General features: G+C 39.9%; 1 protein-coding gene across 3 annotated transcripts in view; it reads left to right on the forward strand.

Moving 5' to 3' along the window:
• Positions 1–8,520: 8,520 nt before the first annotated feature.
• LOC136864143 (uncharacterized) overlaps positions 8,521–23,711 on the forward strand; it is a 624,111-nt gene continuing 608,920 nt past the window's right edge. For all 3 annotated transcript variants that reach the window (XR_010859277.2, XM_067140781.2, XM_067140790.2), the window contains exon 1: positions 8,521–8,822. The gene's annotated coding sequence lies outside the window, so the exon portion shown is untranslated. The remainder of the gene's footprint in view (positions 8,823–23,711) is intronic.

Below are 23,711 nucleotides of genomic sequence, written 5' to 3' on the forward strand. Positions count from 1 at the left end.
AGCCGAACGCATGAAAATGAAATTTTCATAAACAACAATACTACTACGGTATTTCACATTTCCAGTTACTTTCCTTGCTTGTTTTGAAAGACAGTTCCCTTTCTTTGGGAGGTTTCCTATCACATGTCAAAGACTTGGGTGGATTAGGGACGTTGAAAATTGTTGGGATGGAATTCCACTTGAGTAGTTTCGTGCATCTGCCCTCTTTAGTTCAAATAGCGATTCTTCAAAATTTTGCTAGAAGAAAATACATAATAAGACCTATTAATATAAAACATCGTTCATACAAACATATTACTGTATTTTTCAGGAATAATACGAGTGTATAAGTTCACAAAACCGCGCACAAGACGGAATTATCTGTAGATTACCATTTGTCATGCCTACGGTTTTGTACCCACTGAGCTCTCCTTTGCTTAACTTTTGGTCTAAGGTCTGTCTAGGGAGGTCTGGTCACGCTACCACAATCCTTTGCGGTGGCGGCCATATTGGGTCTCAAATATCGTTGTTACGTGGGCGTGCCCGATGTAATGATGTGAGTTATTACTTGTATTTCGAAGGAAGACGGGATACTGCGCCGCACCAAATTGTCAAAATAAGACAACTGACGGAATTAGAGTGTTTCGCTTCCCGAAAGATAAGCAAAGAAGAGCTCAATGGGTACAAAACTGTAGGCGTGACAAATGGCAACCTACAGATAATTGCTTCTTGTGCGAGATTAGTGAAGTTATACATTCGTATTATTCCTGAATAACAGTATGTTTATATGAACGATATTTTATATTTATAGGTTTTATTATGTTTTCTTTGTTAGTGGCTTTACGTCGTACCGACACAGATAGGTCTTATGGCGACGATGGGAGAGGAAAGGCCTAGTAGTTGGAAGGAAGCGGCCGTGGCCTTAATTAAAGTACAGCCCCAGCATTTGCCTGGTGTGAAAATGGGAAACCACGGAAAACCATCTTCAGGTCTGCCGACAGTGGGGTTCGAACCCACTATCTCCCGGATGCAAGCTTACAGCCGTGCGCCTCTAACCGCACGGCCAACACGCCCGGTGTATTTTCTTCTAGCAAAATTTTGAAGAATCGCAATTTGAACTAAAGAGAGCAGATGGACGGAAACTACTCAAGTGGAATTCCATCCCAACAATTTTCAAAGTCCCTAATCCACCTAAGTCTTTGACATATAATAGGAAACCTCCCAAAGAAAGAGAATTGTCTTTCAAAACAAGCAAGAAATTTAACAGGAAATGTGTAATACTAGTATTGATGTTTATGAAAATTTCCTTTTTAAGTGTCCGGCTCCATGGCTAAGTAAATGGTTAGTGTGCTGGTCTTTGATTACAGGGGTCCCAGGTTCGATTCTCGGCAGGTTCAGGAATTTTAACCATAATTGGTCAATTTCGCTGGCACGGGAGCTGGGTGTATGTGTCGTCTTTATTTTCATTTCATCCTCATCACGACGCGCAGGTCGCCTAAGGGAGTCAGATCAAAAGACCTGGCGAGCCGAACTTGTCCTCAGACGCTCCTGGCACTAAAAGCCAAACGCTATTTCATTCCATTCCTTTTCATGTAAACTACAGAAGTATCATTCTAACCCTACATGCAACGTAGAAATGTTTCGCAGATATTTGAAATGCTTGTTCCTGTTCAGTTACCAATTATAATCACAACAAACAACAGGGCTATCACTTCAAACCAACAATTTATGTCCAGCTGGCCATCCTTACAACAATTGCATTGATAATAGCAGTCTTATACTGTACTGTAGTTATTATTTGCAGCTAAATTACATTCATCTTAAATGCTCTATAGAGTACATTATATGGCTGGACAAATACTTAAAGATCACAACACTCGCTTCACTCGCACTAACCAACTACTGTAATTTAATGTCCCGGAGCCTAACATAATATCCTAATGTAATCCCTAAAATAGCCTAACCTAGGTTAACTCAACTTAATAGCGACTGAATTTCTATTTCTTATGAAATCGTGTCTACCAATGGCTTTAATTTTCTTAACCATTATTATTATTATTATTATTATTATTATTATTATTATTATTATTATTATTATTATTATTATTATTATTATTATTATTATTATTATTATTATTATTATTATTATTATTATTATATGCACGAATATCAGGACTCAGCTAAGAGCCCCGTGGTGGCCAACTCACGCTCCCTGGTTAGGAGAGCCTGACGCCCCTTTCAGTCGCCTCTTATGACAGGCAGGGGATACCGTGGTTGTTCTATTGCCCCCACCCACGGGGGGAAACTTATTTTGGGTTTTGACTACGAGGCCCTTAGCTGAGTCTTGACATTGCTTTCACTAATCTAGCCCATCCGACCTCCCCTGTTCAACACTTGTCCTTTTCCGACCTCGACGGCATTAGCGCATTCGAGGCCTAGGAGGTTTTTTCATTTCCACGCACTTTGTGGCCTTCATCTTTCTTTTGCCGATACCTTCATCTTTCGAAGTTTTGGTCCCCTGCCATTTGTTTTCTTCTGATTAGTGTTTATAGAGGATGGTTGTCCAGTTGTACTTTCTCTTAAAACAATAATCACCACCACCACTTTGTACTATGTAGCTGCATGGGTTATCATTAAACTAGTTAAGAGTAGCTAAGAACATCACTCTTGTTGTATACGTGCAGAATATTTTTGCCTTAGAACCGAAAGAAATACCACACGAATGGATAACAACAGTTACCATACATAATTTAATGCACTCAACTCAGGAGGCATTCAGTGTTTGTCAATATACTGGGGTAACCTTTTAGAAACGCAGTATCGTAAATTACTCTCTTACTAAAGAAAACGCTGAAGGTAAGTTATTACAACCGTCGTTTAGTACTTTAAATACAGTACTTCAAGTTCAGTATTTCATGTACCGGTAATCATAATATGCCACAGGTACTGTACAGATTTCTATGCTTCTGTCAATAAGATTACGTATTTGACAGATGATATTAATAAGAAACACAGTAAGACCAAGTTGTAAGGAAGTAAAAGAGAAGAACATGAGCTTTTCTGTTGATTCTTGTTTCTCAAAAAAGAAAAAGTGTTATACAGTTATATATACATGGCCGGGAGATGCCCAATTAAATTCTTTATCAAAATTGGTTGGTATTTTGTTTTTATTTCAATTCACGGTACCGAAATCCTCTAAATTCGAATACACTTGCCTTTGGTTACGCTCGCTTAAAGACCCAATATGGCGGCTCCATAAGTAGCATTCGTGACTTGACCTCCCTAGACAGACCTTGGCGAAGACAGATCAGTAAAGAGAACTCTAGCGGCACTTGCCGGAAGTATCTCGAGGACGAGTCTAGTGTGCTGTATCGTTGCCTATATCGTAGGCAACGGCTGTATTTCCCGGTCTTGTGTATCTCGTAGGCAACGATTCAACTCATTCAAATCAATTCAAATTATGAACTAAGAATGAAAATAAATGCACCGAAATACGCCAAACTACCACATATAAAACAGGTAAATATGTCTCATAGGTACATTATTAACATACGACTTCGACAGGGGGAAAAGCACAGAACCGCAAGAAAAATCACGTGTCCTACAACGCCAATGAAGACTACGGATGATACACTTGCCAAATAAATACTCATGAAAAAGAGGTTGCGTAAGTTACACAAGCACACAATAATTTATCTTAGGGGAAGAGTATTGACCTTGGATTGTTTATAAATACGAAGAAGTAAAAAGAAATCGGAAGACGAGTTAAAAAATGGAAAGTTTCCGGGTAAATCGGAAGGGTTGGCAGGCATGCGTCGTGGTGCCGGCAATTTTGTCTTCTTTTGAGTTTTTACCTGCTAGTAAATATCGTATTTGCTGCTAGTACATCTAGACACGATTAGACCTACGCTCAAATACCATCATACTTACGCACGAACTTGGTGTCGGAAGATCAGCGCTCTACCGTGTTAGCCAATAAACTAGATTGATTACGACCTACCGGTATACTGTATTTACAGTACGTACGCGTTAGCTGATGTTGACTTCCCTAATGAGGGTAGTTTAAGGCTGATTCTCCACGAGCAGGTAAAACGCCGCTGTTCGCCCGCTACAAACTCGCTTGTGGAACAGAACTATGGGGGTATTTGTAGAACTGTCTACACGGGCGGTTTGCACGCCGCGGGTGGACGCGTCCATGAGCGGGCAGGCGGGTCTAACGCCAGCAGAGGCGTCATTCCCGCTAGCGGTAGAACAGCGAATCATACTCCACGAGGCGGCAGTGAGCAGTTCACCCACCTCTGTAGCACGATAGGAACTGCCTGAAGTGTAGTATATGCTTTGCTAGCTGATGTACCCGTGCTTCGCTACGGAATTCTACATTGTACACAGAATTCTAGGTTAGATAGTGTACACGTTGTGAGCAAGATTGTATTAAATTCCATAGAAACACGATGGGGAAGTCACCAAACGTCTTTTTTCATCTGAAGACTGGGTTAGGGAATATTCATTGTAACGGTAGGCCCGCTTGGCTACCATCAGTCACAATCAAGATGGGGAACATTATAATGGCAGACACTCAATCTCCACCTGCCTTTTTACATCCTCAGAAAGACCATTTTTCCAACTGAAATCAACATAGGTCATTACAATGAGTCAGTAGGAATGGCACGATTAAAATCAATGTTGTCATGTGCAATACTCGAACAAATGAAAAACCACACATTTTCTCAATGTTAACGAACAGTACTACGCTTCCGATCTAACAATCCAAATTTTCAGAGCTGGAATGACCAAGCCGCAGACAGCCGTGATCCGTGAACATTTTTCGTCTTTTTTCGGCGGAGGTGTCGAACAGTGGAGAGTCCCAGGGCAAAAACTATGTAATTTTACTACTCTGTTTTCTAGGAATACACAATGAATCGGAAAATCTCAATTCACTACACTGGCGGGCGAAGAAACTATCTGACTTGGAAGCAAATTCTTTTTCAAAGCCAGAGGAGAAAGCTCCTCTTCACTGCTAATTTGGAATAAAATTAATATAGATTTAATAAAAGTGAAGCGGAAGAAGCTTTTCTTAAGAAACGGCTCTTTTCAGGGTTGAATTTTGAGTTAATTTAGTGAATTGTGGTGCTATAATATGGAGTAGGCCTAAACTGTAATTCTTTTTTTTTTCTAGTTGTTTTACGTCGCACCGACACAGATAGGTTTTATGGCGACGATGGGACAGGGAAGGGCTAGGAGCGGGAAGGAAGCGGCCGTGGCCTTGATTAAGGTACAGTCCCAGCATTTGCCTGGTGTGAAAATGGGTAACCACGGAAAACCATCTTGAGGGCTGCTGAATTAAATTTCAGGCCTTCCCCTAAACTACCATTTCACTCGTTTAGTAATATGCATATTAATAAGTTCAAACAGCTCATCGAATTAAGCAAATGACATTCTATAATATTGGAAAAATATTTCCGGATAGCTCCTGTGTTCGCAAAACGTTCAATGAAATTGTCCAGTGGTGAGCCGATTCGATAACGCAGGGTGAGTCCACCAACGTCTTTTCTTACCAGGTTTCTTTTTTAATATTACTATTAACTGTAATTGAACAGCTCCGACAACACAACCTGTTTGTACGACATCCATCATTATAGTATGGCAGGATTATCGCTGGTGAAGAATGGCTGTACGTGTCGCCGGCGTTTTTGGCTCTGTTTACAGGCGTCAATTCAACCGCTCGTGTAGAATAGGCAAAAAGTTTGAGCGGTCAGGCGGGCGAACAGCGGCGTTTTACCTGCTCGTGGAGAATCAGCCTAATAATGCCGTAGTCCGGCTCCATGGCTAAATGGTTAGCGTGCTGGCCTTTGGTCACAGGGGTCCCGAGTTCGATTCCCGGCAGGGTAGGAAATTTTAACCATCATTGGTTAATTTCTCTGGCACGGGGACTGGGTGTATGTATCGTCTTCATCATCATTACATCCTCATCATGACGCGCAAATCGCCCAAGGGCGTCAAATAGAAAGACCTGCACCTGGCGAGCCGAACATGTCATCGGACACTCCCGGCACTAAAAGCCATACGCCATTTCATTTTTTTAAATAATGCCGTAATGAGAAATAATAATTTAGTTGTGTTATGTTATCTGTCTCCGCTGAAAATAAGTAGGCCTACCCTACCTACTGTAGCTTTCAACTACTTTTGCGTTCTTGTACATATTATTCAGCAATGCCTGCCAATAGGCCTACCGTAATATAACTCAGCGGTCATACTGTGATACACATTAGTACAAATCTATATTGGATAATATAGGCCTACGGTACTTTCCAACGTAATTGAAAAACCGTAGCCCTCCAAATAAGACATGTAGGAAAGTATACAGTACCGTACGGTATTTCATCAGGAGTTGCAAGATGGCGATGGGTTAGGTTCATTTCGTTAGCGCATCCCATTGGAATTTGAGTTATTGCTAAAAATGCACTTACTACATATTAAACATTATCAGTTGACGAAGCCTATTTCATTGTATGTGGTCAATGGCAAATAAAGATTCTGGATTATTAATTTTAAGTAGAGTCTTATAAATAAAGTATCTGGAAACAAAGAGGAAGAAGGAAGTCCTTTAAAACAAATCAACGAGCTAGAATAACATAGAGGGGCTGTATACCTGACATCAGCGCTCCCTGCTTGAAGCAAGTTGATAAGAGGCAGCCATGTTAACGGTTGTCAAAACAAAGCGAATTGGCGCGAGAGCATATGTTGAGGTGACAGGGAGATCGTGCATGCCAATTTAATTCCCTAAGTGAAAAGATAGATTCTCGCTTTCAAGAATGCCAGCCGTAAGCTCAGCGTATGGTTGTACTAATCGGAGTAATAAAACCAAGGAGATATCGTACTTTAAGTAAGTAATACTGAATTATAGCCGAGATTCCTTTTTGTAATTTCTGTTTGTAATTAAATCCATTTTATTGTTTACTTAGCGAAAGTACGGATAGCCACGGTAATTATTTGTCGAATTTTGTTTCAGATTTCGTTTAAAGAACAAGGAATTAACTGAACAATGCGTCGTGAGGGCGAAAAGAGATAAATGGTATCCCACTCAATTCAGTTGCTTATGCTCTGTACATTTCCGGCCCTATTTAATTTTCATTCACATTTACAAGTAAAGGAAATGGAACGCCCACCACCAAGAAAACGTAACCACAAAAAATCACTTATTTCGTTCAAACGTACACCAAGTATGATAAATACAGCATTTTACTGCTATTTTTGAAATGTATACAGCCTTTATTGTAGATGTCTGTTGCCTTGGTTTTAAAAACTATGCCACACTTCATAATGGACAACTTTCAAGCTAGTAATTCCAGTATGATATGGTAATGGGAGAAACATGATATCCCCCCTACATTATAATAAATAATTACACTAAACGATTATTGTGGTAAAGTATTCATGGGCCGCCTCTGTGGTGCACTGGTTAGCGTGAGCAGCTGCCACCCCTGGAAGCCCGGGTTCGATTCCCAGCTCCGCCACGAAATTTGAAAAGGGGCACGAGGGCTGTAACGGGATTCTATCAGCCTGGGGAGGTCAACTGAGTAGAAGTGGGTTCGACTCCCATCTCAGCCATCCTCGAAGAGATTTTCCGTGGTTTCCCACTTCTCCTCCAGGCAGATGCCGGGATGGTACCTAACTTAAGGCCACGGCCGCTTCCTTCTCCCCCCCCCACAAGGCCCCTGTTCAGCATAGCAGGTGCAGCCCTCCCTCAGTTGTATCCCCCGACCCAATGTCTCACGCTCCAGAACACTGTCCTTGAAGTGGTAGAGGTGGGATCCGTCGCTGAGTCCGTGGGAAAACCAACGCGGGAGAGTAAACAGATTAAGAAAGGAACACAGTACTCATGAGGATGCAATAATTTTAAAAATATTAACAGAATGAGGTTGTAACCTATTATAGGTCCCTATGATTTTAAGGTTTCCTGTCACAAATATTTATGTCCATCGTTTTTATTCTAATTTACGCTTAACCACAACAGCCAAGCAGGGTAACGCTCTTGTTCCGATTTCGAGGCCTATTCGATGATTTCGAACTACCCTACAATCAACTGATTGTGATGTTGGCCTCGTGCCGCAATATGATGAAGTGGCGGTATTCGCTTTCATGCTTCAAGCTTTCGGCAACGGACGTTAATTCTCCCCCAGCGATTCTAAAACGCGCATTTTCTACACTTTTCGTCATTTAAAGGCCATGCCCCCTTGCTTGTGTGACAACAGGAAACATGGCGGACGTTCGTTCTATTAGGTTCACCCAGGCAGCGCTTCCGCCTCTCTATGTTATTCCAGCTCGTTGAAACAAATACAGTAGTTTAAAATAACCATCCATTACAGTAAAATCATGTAGAGTATAGGAATAAAAACATGCAAAGAGAATGTGAATACATGAAACAAGGATCATCAAAGAGACGTGAAACATGTGCTCAGGTGCTGCTACCTACTGGCTGTTTGGATAGAGTTCTTGTCCATTTAAATCACTGCAGTCGCGGGTTATTTAGAATATATTCCACGCACGTGGATACAAAATTCCACGATAAGTCATTCTTTTAAATGCATGTTTACATTTGATATACATTTAAAATGTGTCAGATCATTTTTGTAATTCGTAGTTCCATTCGGCGATTAATTGAGACGAGCGTAAATGTGATCTTTACCGGTTGATAGCTTGTGTGTCACATGTGCGTAACATGTATTCCGGTTTTATGCAAATTTGAAAATCGGGGTACGAGTGCTATGGGGAGAATGTCATACGCATTATTGACGCTATTTTAAAGAGTTTTAATCTTGTTTCTACATTTCCATACAAACAAGGTATGTTCTTAATTTTATATATATGAATAATGTGTATTTGTACGGGTGGTTTCTTTATTGATGCTAATTATCGGTTACACTATTATAGCGTACCGTACCCGAAAGGGACATATAAAATTATCTGGGAGTACAGCATTAGATTTTCGTTTTGGAGAATTGGGTAGTAGACATTAACACTTCGAAATTAAACAACCGGTATAGACGCCCAATTCATCTGAAAATAGAATATTATGAAAGGAGTAAACTTGCTGTCCAGTGTAATAGTTCGTACTTCCATATGAGCATATTATTTGTATGATCACAAAATAAGCTGTATACTTATTTTATTTTGTTAGAACTTTCTCTTTCCTTTTTTTTAAATATGTATTTTTAATTTTCCATACAAATTCTACTATGATACAGTATCAGGTAAGATATCAGCTATATCAAGCTACGAGATTCCAAGTCCTAGATGCTGTTAATTTGCACCCTTTCTATTTCAGTTTACAGTGCTAGTTCATATGTCATTCAGGTTTCTTAAAAATATATCCTACTGAATGTGTATCTAGTATTGTTACCATAGGTACTTAGATTTACTGTAACGAATGGTTTGAATTTTAGTGCATAACATACAGATGATAAAGCCTTCTCTTAATAGAAATTACAAAATCATTCTCTTGATATACTGATTACCTGGTTTAATGGTTGTTGTGAAGTCATATCATCAGCATAGTACAATCTATTTGTTTATTCCGTAGACATCAAATCCAGATGGGTAATAGGCTACACCTTTACTATTGTAGATGAAAATGTATTGTGGGTTCGTAATAATTCAGATTGACTAACTGATCAGTAGGCTTAATGCATAACCTTAGATTTCTCTCCATCCTTTATACATTTTGGAAATAATCAGTGCAATTGGATTAAGTCTACAAGAGGTGAATATAAGGAATATAATGTTAAGGTGTGAAAGGGAAATGCGTTATGATAATCCAGCAGTAAAAAATTGCTTCACAACTTCCAGTGGCATATACTGAGGGCCACCAAGGCTATCAGTGAAGCCCAAACCTCAAATGCGAATGAGAACAAGGCTTTGGACACTGATATTGCAGCCCAGACTTTCATCCCTCTCCCTTCGACTCGCCTCACGCGGCTTGCTGCTGTATGTCTGATATGCGCAGGGACCGGGGTGATAGGTGTGCTAAGCTTCGGTCCGTCAGATCGCCACTATTATCAACCAAGCGTTACTCATCGTATATACTTCCTCACCTCATCCTTCTGACTTAATTATGTAGATAAGAGAGTGCTAGTATTTCACTCCCATTTACTTCTACATCCTTGTAGGAAGGCACTGCAGGGCTGCTGTTATAGGAGTAATATAATTGATTTTTATAGGTAGATCTGCTAAATGCATCCGGGAGATAGTAGGTTCGAATCCCACTATCGGCAGCCCTGAAAATGGTTTTCTGTGGTTTCCCATTTTCACACCAGGCAAATGCTGGGGCTGTACCTTAATTAAGGCCACGGCCGCTTCCTTCCAACTCCCGGGCCTTTCCTATCCCATCGTCGCCATATGACCTATCTGTGTCAATGCGACGTAAAGCCCATAGCAAAAAAAAAAAAAAGAGAGATCTGCTAAAATGAAATGCAAACTTTCAGTTTTAGTGTTCTCTTTTGTTAGTTGGCATCGAACCCGCGAACATGGGTCGGACACCGCTACTGATCTCCCGAGGAAGCTAATTAACCAGTGAACGATGGGTATGTCCACTGTAAAATTCAAAATTTTTATGTAATGATAATGATAATAATAATAATTTGTGGGTTACTGTAGTCACGTCCTAGTTCGTGAACCATGGGCAACGGCTGAGTGGCCTAGTAAGCGGTCCTGAGAGTCGGGATACCAGTTGCTATGGAATGGGAGAGTGGGCATCTCGGACATATTCTGAGTCATGGCCCTCATTCTGCTCAGGCGGCTAGGACTATACAATTCACCGGTGGTCCATAACCCGTTAGAGGAGAGATCCTCACTTGTATTATGTGCAAGTAGGGTAGCATCCTGCTTCATGAATTTACCGAGCTCAGAACATTTTAAGCAAGCCTATGGGACCTATGGGAGTAACGGAGTCCCACTCCCATTTGACATGTGAGGGACTCCTTGGAAACAACTTGGTGAACGAAATGGAATTCAATGGGTAGCTATCAATATTAATGGGGCTTATGGAAGAAAGAAAGTAGAACTGGCTGAGTCAGCAAAGAGGATGCATCTGGATGTGCTAGGAGTAAGTGATATTCGGGTAAGGGGAGATAACGAGGAAGAGATGGGATATTATAAAGTGTACTTGACGGGTGTTAGAAAGGGAAGGGCAGAGTCTGGGGTAGGGCTCTTTATCAGGAATACCATTGCACGCAACATAGTTTCTGTTAGGCACGTAAATGAGCGAATTATGTGGGTAGATTTGTCAGTTGGAGGAATTAGGACTAGAATTGTGTCCGTGTATTCACCATGTGAGGGTGCAGATGAGGATGAAGTTGACAAGTTTTATGAAGCATTGAGTGACATCATGGTCAGTGTCAACAGCAAGGATAGAATAGTGCTAATGAGTGATTTCAATGCGAGAGTTGTGAATAGAACTGAAGGATATGAAAGGGTGATTGGTAAATGTGGGGAAGATATGGAAGCTAATGGGAATGGGAAGCGTTTGCTGGATTTGTGTGTTAGTACGGGTTTAGCTGTTACGAATACATTCTTCAAGCATAAGGCTATTCACCGCTACACATGGGAGGCTAGGGGTACCAGATCCATAATAGACTATATCTTAACAGACTTTGAATTCAGGAAATCTGTTAGGAATGTACGAGTTTTCTGCGGGTTTTTCGATGATACAGACCACTATCTGATCTGTAGTGAACTAAGTATCTCCAGGTGTAGGGTAGAGAAAGTGAAATCTGTCTGCAAACGAATAAGGGTAGAAAATCTCCAGGACGAGGAAATTCGACAGAAGTACATGAATATGATTAGTGAGAAGTTTCAAACAGTAGACAGTAAAGAGGTTCAGGATATAGAGAGGGAATGGGTGGCATACAGGGATGCTGTAGTAGAAACAGCAAGGGAATGCCTAGGAACAACTATGTGTAAAGATGGGAAAAGGCGAACATCTTGATAGAATGATGAAGTGCGAGCAGCTTGTAAACATAAAAGGAAGGCTTTTCAGAAATGGCTCCAAACAAGGGCAGAGGCAGACAGGGATTTGTACGTAGATGAAAGAAACAGAGCGAAACAAATAGTTGTTGAATCCAAAAAGAAGTCATGGGAAGATTTTGGTAACAACCTGGAAAGGCTAGGTCAAGCAGCAGGGAAACCTTTCTGGACATTAATAAAGAATCTTAGGAAGGGAGGGAAAGAAGAAATGAACAGTGTTTTGAGTAATTCAGGTGAACTCATAATAGATCCCAGAGAATCACTGGAGAGGTGGAGGGAATATTTTTAACATCTCAGTATTAAAGGAAATCATCCTGGTGGTGTTGCGAACAGCCAAGCTCATGGGGAGGAGGAAAATGATGTTGGTGAAATTATGCTTGAGGAAGTGGAAAGGATGGTAAATAAACTCCATTGTCATAAAGCAGCAGGAATAGATGAAATTAGACCTGAAATGGTGAAGTATAGTGGAAAGGCAGGGATGAAATGGCTTCATAGAGTAGTAAAATTAGCATGGAGTGTTGGTAAGGTACCTTCAGATTGGACAAAAGCAGTAATTGCACCTATCTATAAGCAAGGGAACAGGAAAGATTGCACCAACTATCGAAGTATCTCATTGATTAGTATACCAGGCAAAGTATTCACTGGCATCTTGGAAGGGAGGGTGCGATCAGTCGTTGAGAGGAAGTTGGATGAAAACCAGTGTGGTTTCAGACCACAGAGAGGCTGTCAGGATCAGATTTTTAGTATGCGCCAGGTAATTGAAAAATGCTACGGGAGGAATAGGCAGTTTTGTTTATGTTTCATAGATCTAGAGAAAGCATATGACAGGGTCCCGAGGGAAAAGATGTTCGCCATACTGGGGGACTATGGAATTAAAGGTAGATTATTAAAATCAATCAAAAGCATTTATGTTGACAATTGGGCTTCAGTGAGAATCGATGGTAGAATGAGTTCTTAGTCTGTTCGCAGTTTACATGGATCATCTGCTGAAAGGTATAAAATGGCAGCGAGGTATTCAGTTAGGTGGAAATGTAGTAAGCAGTCTGGCCTATACTGACGACTTGGTCTTAATGGCAGATTGTGCCGAAAGCCTGCAGTCGAATATCTTGGAACTTGAAAATAGGTGCAATGAGTATGGTTTGAAAATTAGCCTCTCGAAGACTAAATCAATATCAGTAGGTAAGAAATTCAACAGAATTGAATGTCGGATTGGTGATACAAAGCTAGAACAGGTCGATAATTTCAAGTATTTAGGTTGTGTGTTCTCCCAGGATGGTAATATGGTAAGTGAGATTGAATCAAGATGTCGTAAAGCTAATGCAGTGAGCTTGCAGTTGCGATCAACAGTATTCTGTAAGAAGGAAGTCAGCTCCCAGACGAAACTATCTTTACATCGGTCTGTTTTCAGACCAACTGTGCTTTACGGGAGCGAAAGCTGGGTGGATCAGGATATTCATAAATTAGAAGTAACTGACGTGAAAGTAGCAAGAATGATTGCTGGTACAAACAGGTGTGAACAATGGCAGAAGGGTACTCGGAATGTGGAGATAAAGGCTAATTTAGGAATGAACTCGATGGATGAAAATGTATGCATAAACCGGCTTCGGTGTTGGGGTCATGTGAGGTGAATGGAGGAGGATAGGTTACCTAGGAGAATAATGGACTCTGCTATGGAGGGTAAGAGAAGTAGAGGTAGACCACGACGACGATGGTTAGACTCGGTTTCTAACGATTTAAAGATAAGAGGTATAGAACTAAATGAGGCCACAACACTAGTTGAAAATCGAGGATTGTGGCGACGTTTAGTAAATTCACAGAGGCTGCAGACTGAACGCTGAAAGGCATAACAGTCTATAATGATTATGAATGTATGTAATTAATAATAATAATAATAATAATAATAATAATAATAATGGTGCATGGCATCTGTATAGGCTAGCAGAAAATTGTCATATGTGGCTACAGCGACAAGGCCTTACCTTTAGTAGATGATGATGATGATGATGATGATGATGATGATGATGATGATGATGATGATGAAGATTGAATTACATAGTGATAAAATGAATGGGGTAGATGTCATAAACACCCAGTCCCCAAGCCAGGGGAATTAACAGTATGAGGGGTTTGATTCTGAAAATTGAACCGCGGCCATTTGACCGAAGGCAAGCATTGTATCCATTTAACCACAAAGCCGGACTTCAATTTGCTAAACGTTAGACTAACGTCTCGACTGATCAGGTGTTGAGTATTGGCAGTGGTAGAGGCCAGGGCAGTAGCTTGTGAAGCAACCTTGACAACACAGCAGGCTTCTCTATTGGCTATTGGCTGCAGCTCAAAACGCTGAAGGCTTGACGTTCACTAAACCAACCATCGAAAAGGGGTAACCTAAGTCTAGTGATCGCCCACGTCTTGATCCCAGTATACGCGACTGACAACGTAATATCTATTGGTTTGTGTTTCCCACAGCTATTGCAGTTCTAATTTGTAGGTCTTATTTAAAGCAACCATAATGCTTTTTATGCAAATATTCAACACGTAGTTTAAATAAAATGCATTGTTATTTCTATAATTCAGCACACATTAAATACTGTATATATCCCACAATGTGGTATCTACTCAAAGGGTTGACATTAAGCACCTAGTTGATGCTATCCAGGGAGTGGGGGGAAATCTTCCATTTGGATTCTGCTGTCGACTCTACTGATGGGATCCATCATTCTCAATGGTCTCGTTGTTTTCCTTTGGGACAGTGTCTTATTTATCTTGTCCTCTATTACTGCATCAAGTTTATTTGCTACAGTATATGTCAAGTAATCTACCTTCTTTTTCAGCTCTTCCAGTTTCGGGTTGTCATTTATCATTAGTTCCATTTTTTTCTAATAATTGTTTGATTAAATCATCTTCTTGGTGAGAAATGTGTATCACCTTCCTTCATTTCCTTGCATAACCACGTGAGATTACAATTAGCCTTGCTCATTATATCAAATTCACCCTGTTTTAGGCTGGCATATTCTTTGTGGTGCCTTGATTGGTGATCCTTGATTTTCTGTGCTGAAACCCTTTTAACAAGATCTGCATTTATCATCCATAATACATTCAGATTTACTGCAGCTCTCTCTGTATGAATGATGTACTGATGATGGCTTCCTCCCGGGTAAAATATTCCGGAGGTAAACTAGCCCCCCATTCGGATCTCCGGGTGGGGACTACACGAGAGGGGGCGATCATCAGGAAGATGGATACTGACATTCTGCGAGTCGGAGCGTGGAATGTTAGAAATTTGAATCGTTGTGGTAGGTTAGAGAATCTGAAAAGAGAGATGGATAGGCTAATGTTAGATGTAGTTGGTATAAGTGATGTACGTTGGCAGGAAGAACAAGATTTTTGGTCAGGCGACTACCGAATTATCAACACAAAAACAAACAGGGGAAGTGCAGGAGTTGGTTTAATAATGAATAAGAAAATCGGGCAGCGGGTAAGCTACTACGACCACCATAGTGAAAGAATTATTGTCGTCAAGATAGACACCAAACCAATGCCCACCACAATAGTGCAGGTCTATATGCCTACTAGTTCAGCGGATGACTAAGAAATCGAAAGAATATATGAGGAGATAGAAGATTTAATACAATATGTAAAAGGTGACGAGAATCTAATTGTGATGGGAGACTGAAATGCAGTGGTAGGCCAAGGAAGAGAAGGTAGTACAGTAGGAGAATTTGGATTGGGACAAAGGAACGAAAGAGGAAGTCGGCTGGTTGAATTCTGCACTGATCATAATTTAGTCCTTGCCAATACTTGGTTCAAACACCACAAACGACGGCTGTATACGTGGATGAGACCTGGAGACACTGGAAGGTATCAAATAGACTTCATTATGATTAGGCAGAGATTAAGAAACCAGGTGTTGGAATGCAAAACTTTCCCAGGAGCATATGTGGACTCTGACCACAACTTCTTGGGCATGAAATGCCATTTGAAGTTGAAGAAATTGAAGAAAGGAAATAATGCAAAAAGATGGGATCTAGACAAGTTGAAAGAAAAGAGTGTGAGGGATTGTTTCAAGGAACATGTTGCACAAGGACTAAATGAAAAGGCTGAAGGAAACACTATAGAGGAAGAGTGGAGAGTCATGAAAAATGGTCAGTAGAGCTGCTGAAGAAATGTTAGGAAGGAAGAAAAGATCAACTAAGAATCAGTAGATAACTCAGGAGATACTAGACCTGATTGATGAACGACGAAAATACAAGAATGCTAGAAATGAAGAGGGCAGAAAAGAATACAGGCGATTAAAGAATGAAGTGGACAGAAAGTGCAAGGTAGCTAAGGAAGAATGGCTGAAGGAGAAGTGCAAGGATCTCGAAGGCTGTATGGTCCTGGGAAAGGTAGATGCTGCATACAGGAAAATCAAGGAAACCTTTGGAGAAAGGAAATCTAGGTGTATGAATATTAAGAGCTCAGATGGAAAGCCACTTCTAGGGAAAGAAGACAAAGCAGAAAGATGGCAGGAGCATATCCAACAGTTGTATGAAGGTAGAGATGTAGATAATTTGGTTCTGGAACATGAAGAGGCTGTTAATGCTGATGAAATGGGGGACCCAATTTTGAGGTCAGAGTTTGACAGAGCTGTGAGTGACCTCAGTAGGAACAAGGCACCTGGAATTGATGACATTCCCTCTGAATTATTGACTGCCTTAGGAGAAACCAGCATGGCAAGGTTATTTCATTTAGTGTGCAAGATGTATGAGACAGGAGAAGTCCCATCCAATTTTTGAAAGAATGTTGTTATACCTATTCCCAAGAAAGCCGGTACTGACAGGTGTGAAAACTACCGCACCATTAGTTTAGTATCTCATGCCTGCAAAATTTTAACACGTATTATTTACAGAAGAATGGAAAAACAAGTTGAAGCTGAGCTGGGAGAAGATCAATTTGGCTTTAGAAGAAATGTAGGAACACGTGAAGCAATCCTAACTTTACGTCTGATCTTAGAGGATCAAATCAAGGACAAGCCCACGTACATGGCATTCGTATATCTAGAAAAGGCATTCAATAATGTTGATTGGACTAAGCTATTTTTGATTCTGAAGATGATAGGGATCAGATACCGAGAACGAAGAATTATCTACAATCTGTATAAAAATCAGTCTGCAGTGATAAGAATCGAAGGCTTTGAAAAAGAAGCAGCAATCCAGAAAGGAGTGAGGCAAGGCTGCAGTTTGTCCCCTCTCCTTTTCAATGTTTACATAGAACAGGCAGTAAAGGAAATCAAAGAGAAATTTGGAAAGGGAATCACAGTACAAGGAGAGGAAATCAAAACCTTAATATGCCGATGATATTGTTATTTTATCTGAGACTGCAGAAGATCTCGAAGTTGCTGAATGGTATGGATGAAGTCTTGGGTAAGGAGTACAAGATGAAAATAAATGTCCAAAACAAAAGTAATGGAGTGCAGTCGAACGAAGGCAGGTGATGCAGGAAATATTAGATTAGGAAATGAAGTCTTAAAGGAAGTAGATTAATATTGTTACTTGGGTAGTAAAATAACTAACGATGGCAGAAGTAATAGCACAAGCAAGGAAGAGCTTTCTTAAGAAAAGAAATTTGCTCACTTCAAACATTGATATCGGAATTAGAAAGATGTTTTTGAAGAATTTCGTGTGGAGCGTGGCATTGTACGGAAGTGAAACATGGACGATAACTAGCTCAGAAAGAAAGAGAATAGAAGCTTTTGAAATGTGGTGTTACAGAAGAATGCTGAAGGTGAGATGGATAGATCGAATTACGAATGAAGAGATACTGAATCGAATTGGTGAGAGGAGATCGATTTGGCTAAATTTGGCGAGAAGAAGAGATAGAATGATAGGACACATCTTAAGACACCCAGGACTTGTTCAGTTGGTTTTTGAAGGAAGTGTAGGTGGTAAGAACGGTAGGGGTAGACCAAGGTATGAATATGACAAGCAGATTAGAGCAGATGTAGGATGCAATAGTTACATAGAAATGAAAAGGTTAGCACAGAATAGGGTGGCATGGAGAGCTGCATCAAACCAGTCTGTGGACCGATGACTCAAACAACAACCATAGATGTTTCTTATTTATACCATCCTTAGTCAAACAGGAAACTATATTTATCTTTTTTTTTTTCTTCAATCTAGTTCTTATTAAACTCCATCGTGCAGCTTACACAAGATTATGCTTATCACTATAATTTACCCAAGTTATTACGACACACAACGCCTTAGGTAGTAACTATAACAAGTACGTATATATTTTCATTTCTCTTTCTGCACTATATCAGTTGACACACTCAGTTAAAAGTTCAGTCACATCGTACATTCAATCAGTCAATCAATCAATCACTACTGATTTGCATTTAGGGCAGTCGCCCAGGTGGCAGATTCCCTATCTGTTGTTTTCCTAGCCTTTTCTTAAATGATTGCAAAGAAATTGGAAATTTATTGAACATCTCCCTTGGTAAGTTATTCCAATCTCTAACTCCCCTTCCTATAAACGAATATTTGCCCCAATTTGTCCTCTTGAATTCCAACTTTATCTTCATATTGTGATCTTTCCTACTTTTAAAGATACCATCCAAACTTATTCGTCTACTGATGTCCTCCCATACCATCTCTCCACTGACAGCTCGGAACATACCATATGCCTACAAAGATTTCAATATAGCCTACGGCACCAACATTTCCAATTAATATCATCTCAAAAGGAACCAGGCCATAAAAACAACTCTTCAAAATCTATAAGCAAATAAATGAAAATGAACATTTATTAACTGCATTGCTTAACTTTCCATAAAGTTTTTTTTTAACAATATGCCATTTGACAACTAAATGAAATGTATTTTCTGATTTTTATCTTCATTATAACATCTTTTATTATGTCATAATCCTTAAACAACTGCCATGTTTTAGACCCCAATATTATCACTAATATTGTCAAATAACTGCATACCACATTTTATATTGTAATAATTGTTTAACAATCTCCAATGTATTTTATACAACATAGTTTTGAACAGCATTCATAGATTATTTCCAATCAGATACCTGATCTATTCTAAGGTGGAAAATATAGCTGATGATGCCCACTATTGATGGGAGAAACATGTACCATCTAATATACTAATTTCATGTCAACAAATTTAATAAGGACAGTGTCCTAATTTTTTAAAAATTGTATTGTATTGAATAGGTGGATGAATATTAAAACATACAAGTGTTATTTTAATACAAATAAATTCATTACGGACCCAAAAATGAATTTTACCACATGCAACATACCACTTAGTTGAGCAGCTCATCTCTTTTCTCCCAAGTCTTCCCAGTCCAAACTTTGCAACATTTTTGTAACACTACTGTTTTGTCGGAAATCGCCCAGAACAAATCGAGCTGCTTTTCTTTGGATTTTTTCCAGTTCCTGAATCAAGTAATCCTGGTGAGGGTCCCATACACTGGAACCATACTCAAGTTGAGGTCTCACCAGAGACAAATATGCTCTCTCCTTTATATCCTTACTAAAACCCCTAAATACTCTCATAACCATGTGCAGAGATCTGTACCCTTTATTTACAATCATATTTATGTGATTACCCCAATGATGATCTTTCCTTATATTTATACCTAGATATTTACAATGATCCCCAAAGGGAACTTTCACCTCATCAACACAGTAATTAATACTGAGAGGACTTTTTCTATTTGTGAAACTCACAACCTGACTTTTATCCCCATTTATCATCATACCATTGCCTGCTGTCCATCTCAAACATTATCGAGGTTATTTTGCAGTTGCTCACAATCTTGTAACTTATTTATTACTCTGTACAGAATAACATCATCTGCGAAAAGCCTTATCTCTGATTCCACTTCTTTACACATATCATTGATATATATAAGAAAACATAAAGGTCCAATAATACTGCCTTGAGGAATTTCCCTCTTAATTTTTACAGGGACAGATAAAGCTTCAACTACTCTAATTCTCTGAGTTCTATTTTCTAGAAACAGAGCCACCCATTTGTCAAGTCCAATTGCACTCATTTTAGCCAGTAGTCTCTCATGATCTACGCTATCAAACGCCTTAGATAAGTCAATCGCAACACAGTCCAATTCACCACTCGAATCCAGGATATCTGCTATATCTTGTTGGAATCATACAAGTTTGGCTTCAGTGGAATAACTTTTCCTAAACCCAAACTGCCTTCTGTCAAACCATTTATTAATTTTGCAAACATGTCTTATTTAATCAGAAAGAATGCTTTCCCAAAGCTTACATACAATGCATGTCAAACTAACTGGCCTCTAATTTTCTGCTTTATGCCTATCACCCTTTCCTTTATATACAGGGGGCTACTATAGCAACTCTCCATTCATTTGGTAAAGTTCCTTCATGCAAACAAAAATCAAGCAAGTACTTCAGATATGGTACTATATCCCAATCCATTGTCTTTAGTATATCCCCCGAAACCTTATCAATTCCAGCTGCTTTTCTAGTTTTTAACTTTTGTATCTTACTGTAAATGTCATTGCTGTCATAGGTAGATTTTAATACTTCTTTATAGTCACATCCTCTATCTGGACATTATCCTTGTAACCAACAATCTTTACGTACTGCTGACAAATACTTCTGCCTTTTGAAGATCCCTCGCATACACACTCCCCTTGTTCATTATTCCTGGTATGTCCTTCTTGGAACCTGTTTCTGACTTAAAGTACCTATACATACTCTTCCATTTTTCACCAAAATTAGTGTGGCCACCAATTATGCCTGCCATCATGCTATCCTTAGCTGACTTCTTTGCTAGATTCAATTTCCTAGTAAGTTCCTTCAATTTCTCCTTACTTCCACAGCCATTTCTAACTCTATTTTGTTCCAACCTGCACCTCCTTCTTAGTCTCTTTACTTCCCTGTTATAATATAGTGGATCTTTACCATTCCTTACCGCCTTTAAAGGTACAAACCTATTTTCACATTCCTCAACAATTGCTTTAAACCCATCCCAGAGTCTGTTTACATTTTTATTTACCGTTTTCCACCGATCATAGTTGCTTATTAAAAACTCCCTCATGCCTGTTTTATCAGCCATATGGTACTGCCTAACAGCCCTAATTTTAATCTCTTCCTTTCTTTCACATTTATTTTTAATTACCACAAAAACAGCTTCGTGATCACTAATACCATCTATTACTTCGGTTTCTCTATAGACCTCATCTGGTTTTACCAGCACCACATCCAGAATATTCTTCCCTCTAGTTGGTTCCATCACTTTCTGAATCAGGTGCCCTTCCCATATTAATTTATTTGCCATTTGTTGGTCATGCTTCCTGTCGTTCGCGTTACCTTCCCAATTGACATTTGGTAAATTGAGATCACCCGCTACAATCACGCTCCTTTCCTTATCGTTTCCCACATAGCTGATTATCTTATCAAATAATTCTGAATCAGCATCTGCGCTACCCTTTCCTGGTCTGTACACTCCAAAGACATCTAGTTGCCTATTATCTTTAGAATTGAGCCTTACCCCTAGAATTTCGTGCTTGTCATCTTTAACTTTTTCGTAGCTTACAAATTCTTCTTTCACGAAAATGAATACCCCCCTCCTACCTTTCCTATCCTATCTCTATGATACACCCTCCTGTTCCGTGAGAAAATTTCTGCATCCATTATATCATATCTTAGCCATGATTCAACTTCTATTACAATATCTGGTAAGTATATATCTATTAAATTACTTCTATTCCTTTCTTTACAATAATTCTACAGTTGAGCACTAACAGTTTTATGTCATCCCTACTTGATTTCCAGTTCCCTGTTCCCTTAACACTGCTGCCTAGCGCACCCTGTTTCCCTGAATGTACCTGCCTATAACCCTTCTAAACAAATTTCCTAACTTACATGTACCACTGCAGTTTAAGTGAAGGCCATCTGAGCGCAGATCCCTATCTCCTACCCACCCATTAGGATCTAGAAATTTCACTCCCAGTTTCCCACATACCCACTCCGTAGTCTCATTTAAATTCCCAATCACCTTCCAGTCAGTATCCCTCCTACACAGTATTCCTCTGATAACAATCTCCGCTTTCTTAAACTTCATCCGTGCTGCATTTACCAGATCCCACACATCCCCAACTATGTTGGTACTTATACCTGCTTGTTTTATGTTGTTAGTACAAACATGAAACACTACCACCTTCTCCTTTCCCTCCTCCTTCTCTTCTACTTTCTTCAACATCTCCCTTAACCTAATTCCTGGATAACGCTCTACCCTGGTACCCTTTCCTCCATACACTTTCCCGACATGTCAAACGATAGAATCCCCCATGACCAGAGCCTCAACCCTACCCACCTCATTTGATCCCCTCCCCTCCTGGTCAGTCCTATCTTTCCTGACAGCTGCAGAAGCTACTTCCTCCTCCCTTTTCTCCATCCCATGACCCTGTTCCACCTGTATTTTCCTATCCACTACTCCACATTTCCCTTTCCTACCTCTTCCCTTTCTCCTACTTCCAAACTTCTTGGCAACAGTTCCCTGTTCCTCATCTTCCCTCAGTTCTACCTGCAGTGACTCGTACCGATTTCTCGCCGATACCTGTCCTGAATTTTGATCCTGAATGGAGCCCTTAGCCTGCAATCTCCTTCCCCTTAAAACATTAGACCACCTGTCTTCCACAATTCCCCCATTTCCTTCCAGTCCCTCTATTTCACCTACTGTATCCTGTACAATGTTTGGAGGCCTACTTTCCTTCCTGTCCTCTGAGAGTATCCTAATTATCTCCCTCAAGCTCTCCAACTCCTCCCTCATACTCCTTTATGCCTGGCCACACCCATAGTTCCTACACTGGCGCTGCTTGGGCATTTTTTACTAAACAATGGAAAGAAAAGGAAAAATACGAACTTGTTCTGTGCAAAATTTTAGATAATGAATCAAATGTGTATTTTCATAACATTCAATGGTACTGAGTTAGTTTTTAATTTTGACTCTGCTAATGCACTAATACATCCCACACAAATCTGCTTGGTAATACCTGGGAAAAGTACAAAGCAGCACAACAACAGATTAGGTGAAAAAATACCTAATTAAACAACAAATAACAGGCAGAATATCCTGCAAAGAGCTTCAAACTTATTGAGACAAAAAAAGTCTTTAAAGTTGGCCTCCCATTTCAATTCTTAGAGGTGACTTCAGAACCAGACTTTTGGCCCAAGGGAATACTGGTGAGGCGATTTTGTGACCAATTGGCTCTTTCGAATAGAACAAAAGGAGACAACTCCACGGGATACTCCCAAGAGAATGCTGACACACTAACAAATTTAATGCTACTTAATTGGAATGTGAAAGAGTTAAAGACAATAACTTCTTTTGTGCCAGACAAGTTTTGGGCCCATTTCCATATAGTGATAGCTACAGAAACTTTCATGCCTGATCACATGAGCTTCCCATACATGTATTGTAGAAACGCCTTAGCTACTACTAGGGACAGAGGAAGGCCCGAGAGGGGAGTCTTGTGCCTGTTTAAAGATAATGTAGGAAATGTTAAAGGTATAACATTGTCATAATACGGTTTGACAAAATAAGTGTAGTAGGACTTTATATAAGCCCTCTACGAAGATTGGATGATGCGGTTGAGCATATAATGAAAGCCATCAATACAGTGAAAAATGAAGAGTCTGTAGTTCTGGGAGGTGACTTA

Source organism: Anabrus simplex, chromosome 1 (assembly GCF_040414725.1).
Source record: "Anabrus simplex isolate iqAnaSimp1 chromosome 1, ASM4041472v1, whole genome shotgun sequence".
Taxonomy (NCBI): domain Eukaryota; kingdom Metazoa; phylum Arthropoda; class Insecta; order Orthoptera; family Tettigoniidae; genus Anabrus; species Anabrus simplex.